Raw genomic sequence first — 6,640 nt, forward strand, 5'->3', positions numbered from 1 at the left:
CACACATGTGGCCCTTTTTTGTTTGTTTATTTGTTTGGTCGGAATTCTACAAACCATTTAAAGAAGAACTAATATCAATTCTTCTCAAACTCTTCCAAAAAATTAAAGTAGAAAGAACCCTCCCAAACTTGGTTTATGAGGCCAGAATTACCCTGATACTAAAGCCAGACAAGGATGCTACAGGAAAATAAAATTACAGGATAATATCCCTGATAGACATAGTTGCAAAAATCCTCAACAAAATATTCACACACCAAATTCTACAACACATTAAAAGAGTTATGCAACATGATCAAGTAGGAATTTTTTTCTCTGGAATGCAGGGTTAGTTCAGCATAGGCAAATCAATAAATGTGGTGCACACCACATTAACAGAATGAAGGACAAACAATTTATGATCATCTCCATAGATACAGAAAAAGTATTTGACGAAATTCAATATCGCATTTGACAAAATTCAATATCCTTTCATGATAAAAAAAAAAAACTCTCAACAAATTTGGTATAGAAAAAATTTTCCTCAACACTATAAAGGCCATATATGACAAACCCATAGTGAACATCTATCTCAACCGTGAAAAGTTGAAAGCTTTTTCTCTAAGATCACAGACAAGACAAGGATGTCCACTCTCACCACTTTTTGACATAGTACTGAAAATCCTAGCCAGAGCAATCAGGAAAGAGAAATAAATAAAAGGTCTCGTGTATTTTGATCCTCTGTTAAGAATACAAATAGTTGAATTATTATGTCTTATCAGATAATTGATTGTGTTATCATTAGGTTGTGTTGCTTTTTATTCCCAATGATTTTCCTTATTGTGACATCTGCTTTGTTTGACATTAATATATCTACTCTGGCTTTTTTGTAAATAGTGTTAGCATAATGTATCTTTCTCCATTGTTTTACTTTTAATCTCTCTAAATATTCATAATTAATGTGGATGTTTCATAGATCACATATTGTTGAGTTTGTTTTTGTTAATCCAATAAGACAATTTTATTCTTTTTATTTGTGTGTTTGGAACATTCACATATAGAGAGACTATTGTTATAGTTGGATTGATATTAACTATGTTTGTTACTGTTTTCTACTCTTTGCACTTGTTTTCTTCTCTCCTGTTTTTTTCTTTTACTGGTTTAATTGAACATTTTTATGACTCCTTTGTTTATCTTCTTTTACCATATCAATTATATTTCTTTGTAAAGTTTTTAGAGTCTGTTTCTGAAGTTTGCATTTTCCTTCAGACTTTAATTGTTCTTACATTTTTGCATGCCTTGTAATGTTTTGGTTGAATGCTGTACATTATTTATTGAGTAATAGAAACTGAGGAATGCATACACAAATTATTTGTTTTTGTATTCAGTAAGAGTGAACGATCCAAAACAAATTTTTTAATCCCATTTGCAAAAATGAAAAAAGAAATACTTAGAAGCAAATTACACCAAGGAGGTACAAGACCTTTATACTGAAAACTATAAATATTGCTGAAAGAAATTGAAGGAGATGCAAATAAATCAAAAGATATCCAGTGTTCATGAATTAGAAGATTATTATTCTTAAAATGTCCATGCTACAAAAAGTTATATACAAACTGAATGCAATCCCTATAAAAATTCCAATAGAATATTTCACAGAAATAGAAGACAAAATTCTAAAGTTAGTATAAAACTTCAAAATACCATGAGTAGCCAAATAATTCTTGAGAAAAAGAATAATTCTTGAAGGCATTACACTTCCTGGTCTCAAAATATGTAACAAAGCTTCTGCAGTCTGAAAGTGAAGTGCCATCACAAAAACAGAGAAATAGACAAATGAAACAGAATAGAAAAACCAGAAATAAACTGACACATATAGAGACCACTAATTCTGACAAGGGTTCCAAGAACACACAATGGGGAAAACAAACTCTCTTCAACAAATTGTCTTGGGAAAACTGAATCTCTACAAACAACATAATTGAATTAGATTATTATCTTATACCATATATAAAATACCTTTAATGAACTAAAGACTTAAATATAAAACCTAAAACTGACAAAATCCAAGGGGAAGCCTGGGGCATTGGTCAATGATATTTTTTAGTGCGACCCCAAAAGCAAAGAAGACAAAAGCAAAATTAACAAGTGGGACTACATTAAACTAAAAGGCTTCTGCACATAAAAAGAAACAATCAACAAATAAAAAAGACAATCTACATATTGGGATAATATATTTTTAAAGCATATATATAAGAAGTGAATATCCAGAATATATAAGGAACACAAACAATTCAATAACAATAAAGTTAAATAACCCAGTGAAAAATGAACATAGGATCTAAAAAACATTTTTCCAAAGAAGTAACTCATACCTAAGGTTATTTGAGTGTGAGTCTTCTGGGCTGCTCTTCTTACTTTGGCCTAAGTAAACTCTAAATAATATTTTGGGCCTCAGTCTCTTCCTTTTAGGTTTACATTTCTGGCCCTGTGAGTAGGATTCAGAGTAACTTCTCCCGACCACCGAGTGTTTCTCTCTGAAAGTGATACTCAGTATCAGCATAAACACATTGCATTTTCTCCATCTTCAGAAGTCCCGTTAAGTGTTTCAAGTGAGCGCTCCTGAATTTAGATCTCCCATTCCGTGATTGAAGGTCTAGACTTTATTTGGGATATTTTGCAACTCCTATTTTTCCACCCTCAAGAGTGAAAGCTTCTTTGTCTTTGGACAAAAGATTTGGGTAAGGAGATCTGCAGAGAACTGCCTTTTTCTGCCTCTGTCTCACAGCAGGAGGCTGAGGTGAAAGGATTGATACTCAGGCAATGTTGGTTTTATTTCACATAGCATGCTTTTAACATTGCAGCTGTTTCCTATTGCTTAAAAATTTAGACTTAGTTTTTTTATTTGTGACTAATTCCTAATAGTTCCTAATTGAAACATGGTGAGTTCTCTTGCCCCAAAGAAAAGAGGTGATTTGCTCACTCTGACCCATTTGAGTGCTCTAAGTGACTGCAGACTTTGCAGACATATCTAAGTCATTACCTGTGATGTGACTGACACAGCCTCATAGGGACCTTACCACCAGAAGAACATTTTTAAGGGACAACTTTTCTGTTCCTCCAGGTGGGTATGAGGCACTGACCCACAACCCCCCATAATATGAGCACTCTGCTGTCACTTGGCACTTAGAGGCAGTCCAAGACACATATGCAAGTGATTTATGATGCTTGGGTAAAACCTAGAGGAGTGACACTCATAAGCAGCACACTTTTTACCCACACATATTCCTGGCTTTGGCCACTTTTGAAAAGCTTCTAGATTATAAAAAAAATCAAGCTTCAAAATTCGAGCAGTCTTTTACAAAACGACCACCATTAGAAACACCAGCTAGATTTATGTATGACGCTTATAGGACAACTCCTTATAAATATCTAGAAGAGTGGACTCACCTAACCCAGAATAGTCATAAGCACCAATGACCAAAATTACGATCTTTTGAAATGACTAACAATTTATTTACTTGCACAATTAGGAAAAGACAGTTTGAATAGGAAAGTTACTTCTAATGGCACTTAAAAACCTCTAAAAGAAATCTTGAGAGAAAAAAATTGCATTCAAGGCATAAGTAAAAGGATATTTGAAAGTATTTAAAAATATTTTCAAGACTTTCTTTTTATTGCCTCCAACTAACTGCTCCTTCTCCTTCTATCCTTGTGATATGAACTCATTCCTTTCTGCTTGCTCCTTTGGCTCCCATATATACCTCTTAGGCAGATTTTTTTTCCTTTTGGAATTTCACAATGCACACATTTTCTTCTTTCAGAAAGAAGAAAATGTATTTAAATTTGGAATAAGTAAACAGATGAAAAAACTATAGAATGAGAATAACACTACTGAGATTACAAAAATGCAGATCCAACAAATTGTTTTCTAAACCAGAGGTAATGAAAGGAATTGATGATTTATTGACCATCTATCAGACAATATCCTTTAAATGCCCTGCACTCCTTTGGAGATGTAAATCTTTTAATATATTTGAAATGCTAACATTCAGGGAATTAGCTAAGCCGCATTCCATCTGAAATAAGATCTGAAACAGGTTAAAATATGTCACATGCTCAAAAGGCCTGCTTTAGATTTCCTGCAGGATTAAAAACAACAACAACAACAACAGCAACGACATAAGGGCAGATCACCTGAGGTCAGGAGTTTGAGACCAGCCTGGCCAACATGGTGAAACCCCATCTCTATTAAAAATATAAAAATTAGCCAGGCATGGTGGCGCACGCCTATAATCCCAGCTACTGGGGAGGCTGAGGCAGGAAAATCGCTTGAACCTGGGAGGCAGAGGTTGCAGTGAGCTGAGAGTGTGCTACTGCACTCCAGCCTGAGCGACAGAGTGAGACTCTGTATAAAAAACAAAAAATTTTAAAAAACTATATTATTTGTAATCCAATCTATGTAAAGTGTCAGGTGTTAACTTTTTGTCCATTGTCACTGCCATGTGTACTTGCTGAGCTATTCTTTATTTTTTACTGCAATTATGTTATCTGTTAATTTACAAAGGCCGGGCACGGTGGCACACGCCTGTAATCCCAGCACTTTGGGATGCCAAGGCAGGCAGATCACTTCAAGTCAGGAGTTTGAGACCAGCCTGGCCAGCATGGTGAAACCCCATGTCTACTAAAAATATAAAAATTAGCCAGGCATGGTGGCAGGTGCCCATGGTCCCAGCTGCTCGGGAGGCTGAGGCAGGAGAATTGTTTGGACCTGGGAGGAGGAGGTTACAGTGAGCAGAGATCACACCACTGCACTCCAGCCTGGACAGCAGAGTGAAACTGTCTCAAAAATAAATAAGTAAATAAGGATAAAATGAGATGAGGTCTTGCTCTGTTGCCTAGATGGGAGTGCAGTGGCACAATCAAGGCTCACTGAAGCATCAACCTCCCAGGCTCAAGTGATCCTCTCATCTCAGCCTCTTGGGTGGCTGGGACTGTGGGCGCGCACCACCACCCTCTGCTAACTTATTTTTTGTGGAGATAGAGGTATCACTATGTTGCCCAGACTGGGAATTTGTTCTTGAAGGAGCAGGGTAGATGGTGAGAGTATCTTTATTCATGGCACAGAGGGGACTGGGTTGAGACAGGAGTGCCGACTCACCATCCCTTTCCATTCCTCCCTTAATTCTCATCAGAGTTCCCACGTGTGACGAGATGGTGTCTTCTGCGCAGCCGGACTTCAACCTGCAGGCTCTTCTGGGACAGCTCAGCCAGGATGAGTTGAGCAAGTTCAAGTCTCTGAACAGGACCGTCTCCCTGGGAAATGAGCTACAAAAGATCCCCCAGACATAGGTAGACAAGGCTGATGGGAAGCAACTGGCAGAAATCATCACCAGCCATTGCCAGAGCTACTGGATGGAGATAGAGACCATCCAGATCTTTGAAAAGATGCACCGAGCGGATCTGTCTGAGAAAGTAAAGGATGAACTCAGAGAAGCCACTTTGAAATCAAGCCTGTATCATTAGGGAAAACACGGAAAGAAGAGCCAAAACCTATAGACCTGAAAGAAATGCTGGGGTGTTTCGAAGCAGAAGTACTGGAGTTTATAGAAACAGAATAAGATGTCACCAGCCCGAGAGAAGCTAAAGAAGTCTTGAAAGGAGAAAAGCCAGGTAAAGAGGATAGGTACAGGAATATATTGAAGACGAAGTTCTGGCAAATGTGGAAAACCTGGCCTGGAGACCGCAAAGTGTTCCATATTATGGCTCAGAGATACAAGATGCTGATCCCGTTCAGTAACCCCAGGGTGCTTCCCGGGCCCTGCCCACACACGGTGGTGCTGCGTGGTCCTGCGGGCCTTGGGAAAACCATGCTGGCCAAGAAATTAATGCTGGACTGGACAGAGGACAACCTCAGCCAGAAATTTAGATAGGCTTTCTACCTCGCCTGCAAGAAGCTCATCTGCCTGGGCCCGTGCAGTTTTGCAGAGCTGGTCTTCAGGAACTGGCCTGAATTGCAGGATGACATTCCAAACATCCTAGCCCAAGCCCAGAAAATCCTGTTCGTGGTCGACAGCTTTGATGAGCTGGGAGCCCCACCTGAGCACTGATCTAGGACATCTGCGGGGACTGGGTGAAGCAGAAGCCGGTGCCGGCCTTCTTGGGGAGGTTGCTGAAGAGGAAGATGTTACCCAAGGCCGCCCTGCTGGTCACCACGTGGCCTGGGGGCCCTGAGAGACCTCCGGCTCCTGGTGGAGCAGCCGATCTACGTAAGGGTGGAGGGGTTCCTGGAGGAGGACAGGAGGGCATATTTCCTGAGACACTTTGGAGACGAGGACCAAGCCATGCGTGCCTCTGAGCTGATGAGAAGAAACGCGGCCCTGTTCCAGCCTCTCTCGGCGCCCACGGTGTGCTGGATCATGTGCATGAGTCTGAAGCTGCAGAGGTAGGAGGGAAGGACCCGCCCCACCCTCACGGGGCTGTTTCTGCGCTTCCTTTGCGGCCGGTTCCCGCAGGGCACACAGCTCTGGGGCGCGCTGCGGTCGCTGAGCCTCCTGGCGGCGCAGGGCCTGTGGGCGCAAATGTCAGTGTTCCGTGGAGAGGATTTGGCGAGGCTCGGGGTGCAGGAGTCCGACATCCGCCCGTCCCTGGACAGAGACATCCT

General features: G+C 40.2%; 1 pseudogene; it reads left to right on the top strand.

Annotated features, from left to right (window-relative positions):
- The first annotated feature begins 5,190 nt into the window (after positions 1-5,190).
- Positions 5,191-6,640, top strand: part of LOC116811312 (NACHT, LRR and PYD domains-containing protein 2-like) — a 3,142-nt pseudogene continuing 1,692 nt past the window's right edge.

The sequence above is a fragment of the Hylobates moloch genome, unplaced genomic scaffold, assembly GCF_009828535.3.
Source record: "Hylobates moloch isolate HMO894 unplaced genomic scaffold, HMol_V3 SCAFFOLD_7, whole genome shotgun sequence".
In the NCBI taxonomy this organism is placed as follows: domain Eukaryota; kingdom Metazoa; phylum Chordata; class Mammalia; order Primates; family Hylobatidae; genus Hylobates; species Hylobates moloch.